Consider the following 15,711-nt stretch of genomic DNA (forward strand, 5'->3'; position numbering starts at 1 on the left):
CCATTAAGGGGGGGGGCGATCCAAATAAAATTTAACATGTAAATGCCCTTTCCCCTTATCTTTTGCAACTATTTCTAGGTTTTCATTACTAATAAAAAAGGAACTATTTATATGTATGTAGCATCATTAATTTTCTAGGAAGCAATATCCCATTTTTAATTTCCACATAGTATTTCCATGTGATATGGAAGTTAACAGACTGGGAAATGGGTCAGTTGGTAGGCTGGAGGAGCAAATCAAACTAATCACTATCAGGGCTGACAAGCAGTCTTTCATTCATGACCTTTGCTTTTCCTACAGACTTGTACTTGTCTTGGTCATTTCTGGATATGTTTCCAAAATGCAGATAATCATTGACCACTGAGTTATAGGTTGGTTAATTAAATGTATGGGTCAGTAAACCACAAAAGCAGCTTCTATCAGATCACAAATTACATCCTCCTTGAGGTTTCAGCCAGCAAAATGAGTGAAACAGAACATTTTTACTGCTAATCTCCTAGTCACCACACATATTTACATGCACACATGCTGCAGTGCTGTGATTCTCAAGCAGGAGTAATTTTGCCTCCCAAAGGACCATCTGCAATTCTGAAGACATTTTGGTTGTTACAACAGATGAAGGTTGAGGGAGGATGTTACTGGCATTTAATGAAGAGACCAAGGATGGTGCAAAACATCTTCCAATGCAAAGGACATCTTTCGACAATATAGAATTACCCAGCCTGAAATGTCCATAGAGCCAAAGTTGAGAAATCCTACAGTAGCCATGGATATTAATGCAGCAACTTTTAATTAGAGACTGCCCAGAGAGAAAACAGAAGCTGACAGACAAGGATCCTCACCTCCACTAGGGGGTTATTTCTGTTTCACAATGTGAAGTACCCAACCTGAATTAATTTAGAAAGGAATGGTGCTGGCATCAATATCTTCCTCCACTCCCATTCTTTTTTCTCAATGTAATTCATTGTGGAAAATATACACAAGCAAAAGAAGATATTAACATTTAGTCATAATATCACAATTCAGATATAACTGTCAGATTTTTTCCTGTGTATACAATATACATATATATTTCAGTTTACAAAAGTGAAATCATACTATGTGTATTTCTTTATAAACTGCTTTTGTAACATAATTAATTATATAATTTACATGTTAAATAATAAAATTATTATTTAACATATTATTAAATCACATTTAAATATATAATTTATCAAATATTAAATACTATGATATCTGGGATTTGCTTAAAAACAATCCAGAGGGTATATAAGAGGTAAAAGGGAGTACAAATGTAGCAAGAAGGCTGTGAGTTGATAATTGCTGTAGTTGGGTGATGGGAATACACAGCTCTCTATTACTTGAGTATGTTTGAAATGTTCCATAATAAAAATGCCACTGAATATTAACCTACTAACATGCAACTTCACTTTATGGCTGCATGTACCAAAATTTACCCAGTCTTTCATTGTTGAATGATTAGATCATTTTCAAATTTACGTTTTATGAACAATACTGTGATGGACATCTTTGTAGTTAAATCCGATGGGTCAGAGATAGACTGTGAAGAAAAGAAGTCAAGGATGATCCCAAGGTTTTTCCTGAGTAATTAGAAGAATGAAGTTGCCACTAACTAAGAAGGGAAAAACTCAAGTAAGAGCAGTTTGAGGTGAAAAATCAAGGGTTTGATTTTGGTGGTCATGTTAAGTTTAGAGTGTGGAAATTTCAAGTAGGAAGTTGGATATAAAAGACTGGAATTCAGGGGAGCAGTGCAGACTGGAAATATAAATTTGGATCATCAACATATTGATGTTGAGAGAGGGAAGGAAGAAATTTTTGAAGGCTTAGCTCTGGGGTTGACCACTTTAAGGTCTGGAAGATGAGGAGGATCCAACAAAGGATTTGGAGATAGACAGGCAGTAAAGTACGAGAATGTTGTGTCCCAGAAACTAAGCGAAGAGAGTATTTCTGCAAGAAAAAAACTGAGAGATCTAATAAGATGTAGGTTGAAAATGGCCCAGGAGGAGTTCCCGTTGTGGCACAGCAGAAATGAATCCAACTAGGAACCATGAGGTTGCAGGTTCAATCCATGGCCTCGCTCAGTGGGTGAAGGATCCGGCGTTGCTATGAGCTGTGGTGTAGGTCGTAGACGCAGCTCAGATCTGGCATTGCTGTGGCTGTGGCATAGGCCAGTGGCTACAGCTCCAATTAAACCCCTAGCCTGGGAACCTCCATATGCCACGGGTGCAGCCCTAAAAAGGACGAAAGACAAAAAAAAAGAAAAAAAAAAGAAAAGAAAATGGCCCGGGAGATGTGATAACACCATGCCTTGTTTATTATCTGTCTCTTCCAACTAGAATGTAAAACTCCATGAGGTCAGAGCCTCTGTCTGCTTGGATCATTGCTATAATCTCAGTTCCTAGAACTGTACCTGGCATGTAGAATGTGCTCAATAAATAATTGTTGAATTAAAGAGTGAAAAAAATGAATCAAATCTGTGTGTATTCATAATTATTGCATCATGTTAAATTCTTTAGAGTAGAATTGCTAAGTTAAAGCAAAATCGAAAGTCTTTTGCTGTGAAGGGCTATTATTAATTTTTCAGTCCATCAAAAAGACCATATTAATCCCATTTAAAGCCTATCAAATACTCTTTTGCTATCTGTGGGAAACCTCAATGATAGCTTGAGCCAGCCTCCAAGGTGAACTAATCAGTTTATTTTTAGTTTCCCTTCTACTTCTATCACTATACTTGAACCACACTTGATTTCCCCTCAAATTCCCATCTCAAGCTCCATCTTAGATGGGATTGTGTTCACTGGACTGTCAATTTCCTCCTCCCCACCCTAAGGATGTAGCTAAATATTAAGATACTAGTTCAACATGACTTAAGGCCCCTTCAGAAGTATCCATGCTGAAGGAAGAACTCATCAAGATGAAAGCTTTCAAAACCTAAAAGAAAAACTTATAAAGAATGACAGACACTGGAACCACCATTTGGGGCTGGGAGCCCTGCCTAAAATCACATCGCTGCCTAGTCTACAACCTAAGAAAACCAGCTCTGGGCTAGTCTTATGGAAAATGCCTGGAGAATGGCTCCATGCCCTGGTCAGCTTGGGAAAGAGCTCTTTCCTTCCTCTTTTGGACCGCCTAACATTGTGTTCTCTTGTTCTTGGTGTTTGTCTTACTCAAGCATTTGTGGACTTGCTTTATCCTTCCTCTACACAGGCATAGGATGGGGTCCCACCTCTTGTAACCCTGTGATGCCTTTTGCGGAACGGGCCTCAATCATACCTCTAGAATTATTGACAAACAACAGACATCACACCCAATCCTGCTGAAATCAGACCCAAGGTAAGACATTCTTCCAGCAGACCCTGGTACTCATCTACCCTAACCAATAAAGAATCATACTCAAAGCTATGAGGGATGGCTCACAGGTAATCTTTTCAACCTGGTTCCCTTTTTCCCCTCAAGGAACTAAGAAGAATCAGGGAATGTTTCACACAAGCCACTGGGAAAAAAGAAAGATGTGGGTGTTGGGAGAGCAGTACATGGCCAGGGTGAAAACTATGAGGGCTGATAGCTCTAAGCCTGGACAGAAAGTTCATAAAAGGTACATCACACACACACATACACACACACTTCTTGGGTTCTGAAAAAACATCTGAAGCATTGTTAAATAGGTTTATTTACAGACATAAAGTCCCATGATGAGAAATTCCTGGATTTTCATGACAATAAAGCAGCTTAGGTTAAGAATGATCAAACATTGCCTGTTTCATAGGACCACCTATGGAGCATATTTCCCCTCCCTCACCCTCAACTCATCCTATCATTATGACACATGCCAGAAATAATCTCCCCACTACAGATCACTTTGAAGTCAAAAAATTCCTGGTTCAAACTTTCCCAAAGTCAAGGGCTTAAAAAACCTTTTAAGGTCGGAAAAGATCGCGATGGAACTGACAGGATAAAGTGAAATACAGCATGCCTAAAGGCAAACATCTCAGGGCTCTGTCATTTCAACTTAGCATGTGAATATATTAAAAATCCTGAGGTCAAAAGCCATTTTGCTTTTTCATCACATCACTGCTCTAGCCCTAGAGATAGGAGAGGAACTATACTATTTTCAGATCCAAATGCAGAGGCTCTCAAAATTAAGAGTGCATGAGAACCACCTGGGAGTTATCTAAATGTAGATTCGGAAGCCCCACCTCCAGAGATTAAGTCAGAGGTGAGTCCCCCCAGATCTTTCATTTAACAAGTTTCTGACGGTCTAAGATCAAACTTTTAGAAGTCCTGGAGTTCCCACTGTGGTGCAATGGGTTAAGAACCTGACTGCAGCAGCTTGGGTCACCGCAGAGGTGAGGGTTCTATCCAACCTGGTGCAGTGGGTTAAAGGATCCGGCACTGCCACAGCTGAAGTGTAGGTTGCAGCTGTGGCTCACATTCAATCCCTGGCCCAGGAACATCCATATGCTCCCCCACCCCATGCAGCCGTAAAATACAAAATAAAAAACTTTGAGAAGTGTTGACATGGAGCTCCCCCAGCCATGGCGAAGGTTTGCGTTTGCGGTGGGTGGCGGGGGGGGGGGGGGGGGGGTGGGGTGGGGAGAAAGATGCAGGAATGCAGAATGCAGGAAGCAGTTATTACAAGGGCTCCATTATCCATGAGTGCAAATGTTCTCCTTCAATCCTCTAAGCACAGTTAGTAACAAACTTTTAGGGATCCTCATATTCAAAGTTCAGGAGCTCCCTTGGCAGCTATTCTTTTCTCCCTTGTGATACCTGACAGGAAGGTGAAGGCAGTATGTGGAGAAGTTTCTTCCCCTGTCTGCTCCGGAATGAAAGGGGAAGGAGCTGGGGTCGCCCACAGGAACATCGTGTGGGCAGAGCTACTCCTTGCTTCCTCAAAGTAAGGTAATAGCACCTGGAAATCAGCAAAGCCCTCACTGAGACACAATGCCCTTCTGCTCACTAAAGGACTCCAGGGAGTTCAAGAGAGAGGGACTGGAGAAGTCAAGTTAAGGAAACCAAGCCAAAAGCCTTCCTTTGAGGAAGCAAGGAGCAGCTCTGCCCATACTGTGTTCCTGTGAGTGACCCCAGCTCCTTCCCCTTTCGTTCCAGAACAGACAGGGTAGGGGAAGAAATTTCTCCTCAACAAAACCAAAAGAACAGAGGAAGCAGAGGAGCCTAGCCTAAGCTTGGCTTCTCTGAAACTACTCCCCAGCAGTGTAGCCCTGCATGAGTTAACTTTATTTCTCTCTGCCTAAGTTCCCTCATCTATAAAATAGAGATAATAACAGTAACCTCTTCAAATGGTTGTTGTGATGAATAAATGAGTTAGTGGATTTAGTACAGTAGTGTGCCTGGCCCACAGTAAGTGCTGATATGTATAATGCATCATTGTCATTCACAGTAAGTCATAAAGTACATTGGTTTTAGTTTGGCACTAGTTTATATTCCTTTTGCCTTCAGATTAGATTGTTGTTTGGGACTTGAAGTTACTGGGTCTTGACTTGACTGGCATAAGAGGGGAAATGAAAACTGTGCCTCCGGTTCTGGTGTTACTACCCAGCCCACAGTCTTTTCCTTCAGAATCATTACTAGGTTTCCATTATTTCTGGGAAAGCACATTGATCCAATGTAACTAGCGAGTCTCTTCCTTCCCACTTTGACCTACAGTGTTCTAAACCATGTCCTCTTTTCTTGGCTGCACCCGCAGCATTGGAAGTTCCTGGGCCAGGGATCAAATCTGTATCACAGCAGCAACTAGAGCCAAAACAGTAACAAACAAAACAGGCTCTTAACCCACTGAGCCACCAGGGAACTCCCTCTTCCTTTTATTTCTTTTTTTTTTTTTTTTAGGTTTTTTTGTTTGTTTGTTTTTTAAATTAGGTCATTTATAATATTGTGCCAAATCTGCTGTGTAGTCCCTTTATTTCTGATTCCTGTGGTTTGGTGTGCCATGGACCAGACCACTCTTCTTCTTTACCTTTCTCAGCATGTTCACTGTTCTCACCTTTATACTTTCTGTTTAAAGCATGCTTTTCATACTGTGCCAGCCCCATCACCTCTGACTCCTTCTCACCCACCCCTCAGAACAGCGACAGCCCTGATCACTGACTGAGTTCACACCATCAATCAGATACAAAACCAATCGCAGAGCACATATTCCCCAACAGCTCCTTCAGGAAAGTTCACAGGGCAGCAGAGATTTTCACAGTGCTGAGATTTTCCAGAGAGCAGCTCCCTCCCAGGGGAAAGCCAAAGACCAGGAGCTATACCCTCCTCCCACCCTCCCCCTTCCTCAGTGACTCCCAGGGTGCTCAGAGAGGGAGACAAATGCTATCTGAAAGAATTTTGCTGTTGCTAGGAGAGAATGCAGGAGAAATAGTTCCCAACACCAAGGGCAGCAGAGAAAAGAAAAAACTGAATGCCAGACAGTGGGGATGAGAGTTTCACGTCTTGCTGATATTAAGGGTGTGTAGCTACCATTAGCTGCTTCGACCACAAAGTATGAGATCACTGGAATGGGTTTTTAATAGATGCAGTTCTTATTTTAATGTCTTTGTGGGGTTTTAATTTGGTCTTTAATGTGGGGAAATAGTATGTAAAAAACAGGAAACAAATTCCCATTATTGCCCTAACTCTGGCCCATCAGGTATCACAGCACTTAACTGCCTCTGCCGTGCTTGTTTACCAGCTTAAGTCCCACAGCAGATGCAGGGATGGGGATGTGGATGGTGAATTATTCATTTTTGCCTCCCTGCTGCAACCATCTCTGACATGGAGAAAGCCCAGTAAAATGAGTGTAGCTGAGGTCTGAAGTACCCTATGAGGCTAGACTTGGTAAAAATGAGCCCAACCTTCAGGCCCTCCACATTCCAGCCAGGTAACCTCATTGGCTATTCCACAAACACCCATTCTGCCTTTCTGCCTCTGGACCTTTGTTCGTTCTAATTCCCCCTGCCGAAAAAGAACACTACCGCCTTATCCTAGAGGGAGGAAGGTCCTGGGCAGGTTTGGAAAATAGCAAGCTGAACAGCTAGGATTTTAGTTAATGGGCAATGGGGAGTTATTGATGGTTTTTGAGCAGAAGACACTGGTATGCTAGAGCATGATTAAGACCTTCACAGACCCTAAGAATGCTGATTGTGCCTCCCCCAAATCCCCACCTGTGTACTTCAAAGTGAAAACAGTGCCAAACGTTAAACACAAAACATCATATATGTTGACAGTGAAAAGGCTTGATTCCACATCTTCTGAATGTAAAATTCTAAGTGCAAAAGGAGAACCCTTTCCTAGGTCTTTCTCTACTTCTCCTTATTGCCCAAGACTGAAACAGACCTATTTCTTTACTGTGTAAATCATGCTCCCTGAAATGTATAGAAGTTTATAAAGTTTGAACACAGAGATCTAAGAAAATAAAGGGGTCATTGTCCAACTATGCAATTTCCTCACACAAAATTAGAAAACAGTGCAGCATAATTATTTCAGAACAGATTCACTTTTGCTGCAGCCTCACAGTACATCTCACGTGGCTTTCTTGAAGCCCATAAAAGCAACACTGGTGAAGTTTTAAAAGAACCCTGATTTTGTATATTTATTAGATTAGAGCCTTCCTAAATTTGGTGGACAATAATGAAAATACTTTGCAAGCCACACAATCGTACACCAGCATTCAATTTCAGCATAAAAGGGGAAGTAGTCAGAAGGGACATCTATCTAAATGACCAATCAAATCCTTCATTTTGTCTAATTCTGCTTTAAAAAAGAAAGGGTGTTGATTTCATAAGAGTCCTTCAGTCCTAAGCTTTTTTAACAGTGAAATTAAATAATGAAGAGGAGGTATAAATCAAATATAAATACAGATGAAAATTAAATCCACAGTCTGCATTTTTTTATTTGTTGTGTTGTTTTGTTTTTTTGTCTTTTTAGGGCCATACCTGTGGCATATGTAAGTTCTCAGACTAGTGCTCGAATCAGAGCTGCAGCTGCTGGCCTATGCCACAGCCACAGCAACGCTAGATCCGAGCTGTGTATGCAACCTACACCACAGCTCACAGTAACGCCAGAGCCTTAACCCACTGAGTGAGGCCAGGGATTGAACCCACATCTTCATGGATACTAGTCGGGTTCATTACTACTGAGCCACAACAGGAACTCCCAATCTGCCTTTAAAATAGAGAAACTATACCCCGTCCTTTAACACAGAGATCTCTCTCTCTTGTTGACCACCATGCTCTAATGAAATACAACTATTTCTATGTAGCTTGTTTCAAATCCCATGTTAAACAAAGAGGAGAGGTTCCATTATCTTTTGGGTTTTAACATCCCAGGATAAATTGGCTCTTCGTCTATTATTCATCCACCGATGTTAGTTAGATATTAAGTCTTTGTTACCAACTGGGGTAAAATTTAGCAGGGCAGATCAATAGAATTATTTCTACAATAACAGAAGGTAGGAAGATAATGATTAGTCATATCTTTTTTTTTTTTAATTCTGCCTTTCATTAGCAGTTCATGTTCCAGGAAAGGCTTTTTGAATTGCTGAATAAAAGACAGCTCCTAAGGTTCAACAGCTTCATGTACCAGAGAAATTTTCTGTAATTCTGAAACCTCTCTAAGTGTCTGACAAAAAAAAATAAAAAAGAAAGAAAAAGGGAAGCATATTCTATATATAGTCTGCTCTCGGAACCAGAGGAAAGCCTTCATAATTAACGCACTTCTGAATCTTTTACAAGTCAATGCTAAGCCCTTCCTTCCTACATTGAAGGCCATCAATAGCCAAAAAATCAGGACAGAAGGAAGAAAGGACACACAGAACGAGATGCCTCAGCAATAAGAAAAATAGCTCTGCTCTCAGAAGACTGACTGCTGGGGCTTGCCTCACACTTTGGCCCCACATGGTTTCTTTGGAAACTACTTGTCATGAAATTTTATGATTTTTTTTAAAAAAGTGTAAAAATATTTCTTACCTACCTCGCAAGGATGTTGGAAAGATTAAAATTAGATATACGTGGAAATGTTTCTAATTCTCCTAGGAAAGACTGGAGAAATGCTTTGTGGATAAACTTGTTCATTGGAACTTAAAAGTGGTCATAATGATCCCTTCCCACAGCCTTCTCCCATTAAACGCTCAGGATTCTGCTGACCAAGCAGTCAGTTACCTTGCCTCTCAAAAGCTCTTTAAAATCATTCCACTTGAAGCCCAGAAGTATTTAGCTGACAAAAAGAAAAAAATTGCACCACTCCTTCCAAACCCTTCCTGGATTAGTCCGAAGAGAAATCCCAATAGTTCTACCTTGTCTCAGAGTGAAAATACTCCCATTACTCCCTCCCTGCCTTTCCTCTAAACACATTTTCCTTTGTCCACTTCCAAGTATAAGAACAGCAAATGCATTGCCCATTGTTTCCACACCCTCATCACATCTGTCCATATCAGCATATAGTATTCTTTCACTTAAGCTCTAATGGATAAAGGCATGACCTACCCTCAGCAAATGTACCTTCAATACCGCCTTGCTCTGTACACCAGCCCCCTAGGCAGCAAACACTTCCAATTCCAGCAGAGACCTGATAAACATTTCCACCTTTTACTCTACAACTGACCCCAGCTCCAACTCTACATAATCAAAACCAACTCTCAATTGAGACCAACAGCGCATTCACATTAAGGTGTGAATCAATAGTGTCTGCTAACCAACTATAATGGAAAAAAATAAAAATCATTAAAAAAATAGTATCTGCTTCAGGAGCTCAGCCTTCCTAAGTATTTTTACTTTGGATGCCTCTACTTTTGACTGTTATATACCTTCCCTCCCCATCCTTGATATATATTCACTCCCCCAACCTATCCCCAGTGAACAGAGCAGAGGAAAAAAATGGCACTACTGTTAAAAAATCACTATACATAATAAGAGATGGCTTGACACAGGTGTGATGCACATAGGAAGAGTTCAGAGAAGTGGGGGAAAGACCTTAAAGAACTGAAATCCTAAGAGTGGAATTTCAGGTGAATTTTTTGTTGTTGTTGTTGTTCTGTCTTTTTAAGGCCACACCCGAAGCATATGGAGGTTCCCAGGCTATAGGTCTAATCGGAGCTGTAGATGCCGGCTTACACCACAGTCACGCCAGATCCAAGCCAAGTCTGTGACCTACACCACAGCAAATGGCAAGGAGGGATCCTTAACCCACTGAGCAAGGCCAGGGATCAAACCCACAACCCCACGGTTCCTAGTCAGATTCATTTCTGCTGCAGCACGATGGGAACTCCAGGTGAAATATGAGGACAGTAAACTCAAGGAACAGAGGGCATCCCCTGAACTGATCTGACTTGGGCACTACCTAGTCTATCTCCAGGCTACCCTAACCCTGATTACCGCACTGTCTGGTTCCAAGCACTAAGAACTGGGTGGTGGAGATGATGGTGATGGCTTCTCGGTTGGTATGCAGCATGCAGTTGTAGACAACAGATGCTACAATGGAGGTAATGTAAGCAGAAAAGCGTTTATTTCCAAGTGGCTTCCTAAATCATGGGAAAGGACAGGAACAGGAACTCACTGAGCTACTGAGAACAACTCCCAACTACCTCTGCCATTGCTGGGAAAGCAGATGCACAGAAAGTGGCTGGTAGTGAACCATGAGGCCTCTGCCACCATCTGCTCCAGCGAGAGTGGTTGTTTCTGGCCCTACGTTTTTCCACATTTAATTCAGTTCCAAATCCAAGTTTCATGCAAATGCACAAATCCAAAGGAATCTAAAGCACATGCGGAACCCTAGCTGTAAGAGAGTCTAGGAAATGTAGTTTTTAACTTTTACTATGCTACATCACGGAAAAGCACATTATCAGGATGTCGAAATAAGTTTTGATCAATTCACAGAATCTGTCACCAGCAAAGCCCCATAACGATACCCAGGAAATAAAAATAGAATACAGGTAATAAAATCAAGTCTAACCTTTTTTTTTTTTCCTTTGTGCTTAGTTTAGTTTCACTTGCTCGTAGGGTCCCATGTGCAGACACCTCACACCCAGGACTTCAGACCTGATTTCCTAGTGTGAAAAGGACAGCTCAACTCAGCAGGCAGCACACAGACACCTGAACTTGAGAGGCAAGCTGGCTGCGGTGTCGACTGGCCGTGTTCAGAGACCTGCCCCAGCAGGCAATGCAATCGCGAGCTGTGCCGACCTCGCGAGAATTCCAACCCCTCCCCTTTCGACGAGGACCCTATAAAGCAGCCCTGCCTACACGTGTCTCAGCCTTTCTGAGACACGGTATATGCTCTAGAGTTCGTGCCGTTTCATTCTTTGATTAGAGAAGAAAGCTTTCCTTTGCTTTGGAATGGAACTCAGTCTCATTCTATTGGCTTCAGTGACAGCCAGTGGAAGAAAACTTTTGGGGCCTGACTCAAAAGTGTTGTTAGGAGTTCCTGCTGTGGTGCGAGGCAGAAATGAATCCGACTAGTATCCACGAGGATGCAGGTTGGATCCCTGGCCTCACTCAGTGGGTTAGGGATCCGGCATTGCCATGAGCTGTGATATATAGACCGCAGGTGCAGCTCGGCTCTCACGTTGCTGTGGCTGCGGTGTAGGCCGGCAGCTGTAGCTCTGATTTGACCCCTAGCCTGGGAACTTCCATATGCCGCAAGTGCGGCCCTAAAAAGCAAAAAAAAAAAAAAAAAGTTGTTAACTAATCTACGACATTGTATTCCTGACTAGCAAAGTTGCATTAAAACTGAAGACCAATCTATTAAACTGAATCTATTAAACTACTAAAACTGAAGACCAGTGTATTAAAACATTTCTTTTAACTATTCTCTGTGAAATATTTTTTCAAGTGTTTTCCACTTTTCCCAGCCTAGTTTAAAAAAAAAAAGGCAGGGAGTTCCCGTCGTGGTACAGCAGAAACGAATCCACCTAGGAACCATGAGGTTGCTGGTTCGATCCCTGGCCTCACTCAGTGAGTTAAGGATCCCGCTTGCCTTGAGCTGTGGTGTAAATCGGACTCTGGCATGGCTATAGCTGTAATGTAGGCCAGGAGCTGTAGCTCCGATTCAACCCTAGCCTGGTAACCTCCATATGCTGCGGGTGACACCCTAAGAAAAAAAAAGCTAAATGCAATTTATTTTTCATCAATAACTCCAAATCACAACTGTAAACATTAATTACTGTGCTGCAGATAACACACATACATAAACTCAAAACATATTCATAACGAAATAAAGAGCAATACTCATAATAATTATAGTCCTTGTTTCCGTTACCTAGCCACATGGTCATAGCTGGTATTTATAAGCACCTCTTCCACTATTTATTCGGTACTTCCTCTACCTTCACCAAGCATCTCAGCTGGTTGTGGTCCTTTACCTGATTGGGTGACACAAACCTTCCATCTTGAAGGGTCTGGACCATTAGAGTTCTGCCTGGATTGGGTTGTAGTAGTTTTCCATTAGCCTTAATCACTGGGTGTGGTGATACTAAGACATGCCCTAAGGGACCTCCTGTATCCCTTACCTCCTCTGCAAAGCAGTAGTCCACCTTCCCCAAGGTAGTCGGATCACTCCAGCCAACACCCTAACTCCACTCTTTGCTTGTTGATTTGGAGCAGGCGGCAGTCTTTGCTTCCAGTTCAATGGAATCACCTTTGTAGCTCCTAGTGGAAGCATTACCTCACACTGGAACTAAGACCTCTCAGACAGCAGAGCATAAGGTTGTGGGAACAAGAAGCAAAAATTTTGCTCAAAGGCCACTAGGGGTAATAGTGAGAAGTGCCACTCCCATTTCTACCCCTTGATTCTTGGACCTGTTTCTGGCCTTTTCAAGTCAGGCCCTAGTAAGTGTCCTCCTGCCCAGCGTAGCTTGAGCCAGTAGAAAGAGACAGAGTTCAGTTCAAAGCAAAGGAAAGCTTTATTATTTGGTCTAAGAATGGACCCGGAGTCTACACTTTCCTAACAGGCCATGGGTGGCACAACTGAAGTAATACTAGATCATGTCATTCCTTTGTGCCAAGTTTCTGAAAGCTTCCCATTGCACCACAAAAAAAAAAAAAAAAAAAAAAAAAAAAACTTCCCACTGTACGAAATCCAAATCCTTGCCATGGCTCCACATCTGAACTGGGTCTACATGGTATCTGACCCAATCTCCTCTCCCTTTTTTTTTTTTTTTTTTTTTTTTTTTTTTGTCTTTTTGCCTTTTCTAGGGCTACTCCCGCAGCATATGGAGGTTCCCAGGCTAGGGGTCTAATCGGAGCTGTAGCTGCCGGCCTATGCCAGAGCCACAGCAATGTAGGATCCGAGCCCCGTCTGTGACCTACACCACAGCTCATGGCCATGCCGGATCATTAACCCACTGAGCAAGGGCAGGGATCGAACCCGCAACCTCATGGTTCCTAGTCAGAGTCGTTAACCACTGCGCCACGACGGGAACTCCAAGAAAATTTTTAATAAATAAAATAAAATAGCCTTTGATCCTCCTTTTTTTTTTAACAGCCACGCCTACAGCATATGAAAGTTCCCAGGCCAGGGGGGCGAATCAGAGATACAGCTGCCAGCTTACATTATAGCCACAGCAACACCAGATCCAAGTCACATCTGCAAACTACACCACAGCTTGTGGCAACACCAGATTCTTAACCCACTGAGCAAGGACAGGAATCAAACCCGCATCCTCACAGACACCATGTAGGGAACTCCCTCCCTATTTTTTAAAACAAGTTTTTCTTCATAGCCCTTAATAGCTCTGAACATAAGGATATGTACTCTGCCTCCTCCAAGTGAATCTAAGCTTCATGAAGACAAGACCTTTGTCTCATTGACCACTGCTGCCCTGAGTTTGGGAGCAGTGCCTAGCACACCACAGGCATTTAATAAATATATGCCTTGGATTAACTAATTAATAAATTTAGCAGATTTGGGGCACCACCAGTTCAGGGTCACCCAAGTCCAAGCCTCACTTAGTGATCTGTCTCATGCAACCCTGGTCAGATTTCTTCCATCTGCCTGTTTTAAAACTCCAACCCTCTCTTCAAGCTTCTTCCCTGTCCTGCAGCTCCTCACTCATTATCAGCAAAAGACTCTGCTCCTGTTTTACAGGGAAAAATGAAGGTCATCAGATGAGGACTGAGCAGTCTTTACCCGCCCCATCCAATGTACCAGTAGGCACATCCCCTTTGGCTGGCCTTCCTTCTGTCTCCATGAAATCACTCTCTCTACCATCCCTTCCCCTACCTTCCCCAGGGATCTTGTACGTCAATTAACTCTGTGGTTAGATCTTCAATTTCTCCCACTCTAGTGCCTCCTTCCTTCAGCATTTGAGCTGTTTCAATTCTCCCATTTTAAATGTCCCAGGACTTAGAGGAGGGTGGCTGTCCCTCACACCATTAGGCTTCAATAAGATTGGCTGAAGCCAATGCCTTGAGGTGTGGCGTAGGTCAAAGATGCAGCTCAGATCTAGTGTTGCTGTGGCTGTGGTATAGGCCGGCAGTTGCAGCTCCTATTCGATCCCTAGCCTGGGAACTTCCATATGCCAAGGGTGTGGCAAAAAACAAAACAAAAACACTGCTATTGAGGAGTTCCTGTTGCTCCTCAGTGGGTTAAGGATCTGGCATTGCCACAAGCTGTGGCTCAGATCTCATGGTGCCATGGCCGTGGTGTAGGCCCAAGCTGTAGCTCCAATTTGACCCCTAGTTCAGGAGCTCAGGTACAGCTGCGGAGGGAAAAAAAAAAAAAAAAAGGATTGTTTTTAAAAAGTGCTATTGGTTTAGATGGACAGCAGAATGCAGGAGTCAACATGGGAAGGGCTGAGCTGAGACAAGGCGTTCAGCTCACCAGAGATCTTTCTGGATATATTTCCTGACACAGGTCCACACTTTTTCTTTTATCTGGTTTCTCTCCTCTAAGAACAAAATCCCAGGCACATCAGATCTGAAGACTTCAGAGGTCACAAAAGCAGAGAAAGGACAGCTTTCAGCTACTCCCTTATCAGAGTGCAGCCTTACCCTCCATCATGGTCCAGCTTAGTACAATAATGCCAGTGAGATGGGCAGTGAGATGGGGGAACTGACATGAAGGCTTTGCTCTTAAGAAAATTTTCTTTATCCTATTCCTTCTAGCTGGTTAGAGAATTCAGCCACCTGAGAACCCAGGCCATAAATGTATTCTCCATGGTATTCTCAAACTGAGGTATTTTAGTAGTAGATTTTCATAGTTTTTAAGGAAAGTCAGGCAGAAAGTCAACAAGAGAGATTTACTAGTTTTTTCAAATTTAAGATGGAATAATCTGTCCATTGATATCACCTTGATAATTTCCTCACCCAATTATTCAACAAATGTTTGACAAGTAACAAACTTGGTGTTTGGAGCTGAGTATAAACTGCTAAGCAAATCAGATATGTCCCTGCCCAAATGGTGCTTATTGTTTACGGTAGGGCAAACTATCCTTTTGGTCAAGTCTGGCCCTTTGCCTCTTTGTATAAATAAAGTTTTATTGGAGCACAGCCATGAACATTGTTTACATATTACCTGACTGCCCTCAGGCTACAGAGACAGAGTTGAGGTAAGCAGTTGCAGACTATATGGCCAGCAAAGCCTAAAATACTTACTATTGGACCCTTTAAAGAAGCATTTGGCTGCCTTTGTTCTAGTGGTAGTTGAAATCCGTTTTCTTATCATAGGGATCCACTTTTCTTTTTTTTTTCCATCTTAGGG

The sequence above is a fragment of the Sus scrofa genome, chromosome 1 (genome assembly GCF_000003025.6).
Source record: "Sus scrofa isolate TJ Tabasco breed Duroc chromosome 1, Sscrofa11.1, whole genome shotgun sequence".
Taxonomy (NCBI): Eukaryota; Metazoa; Chordata; class Mammalia; order Artiodactyla; family Suidae; genus Sus; species Sus scrofa.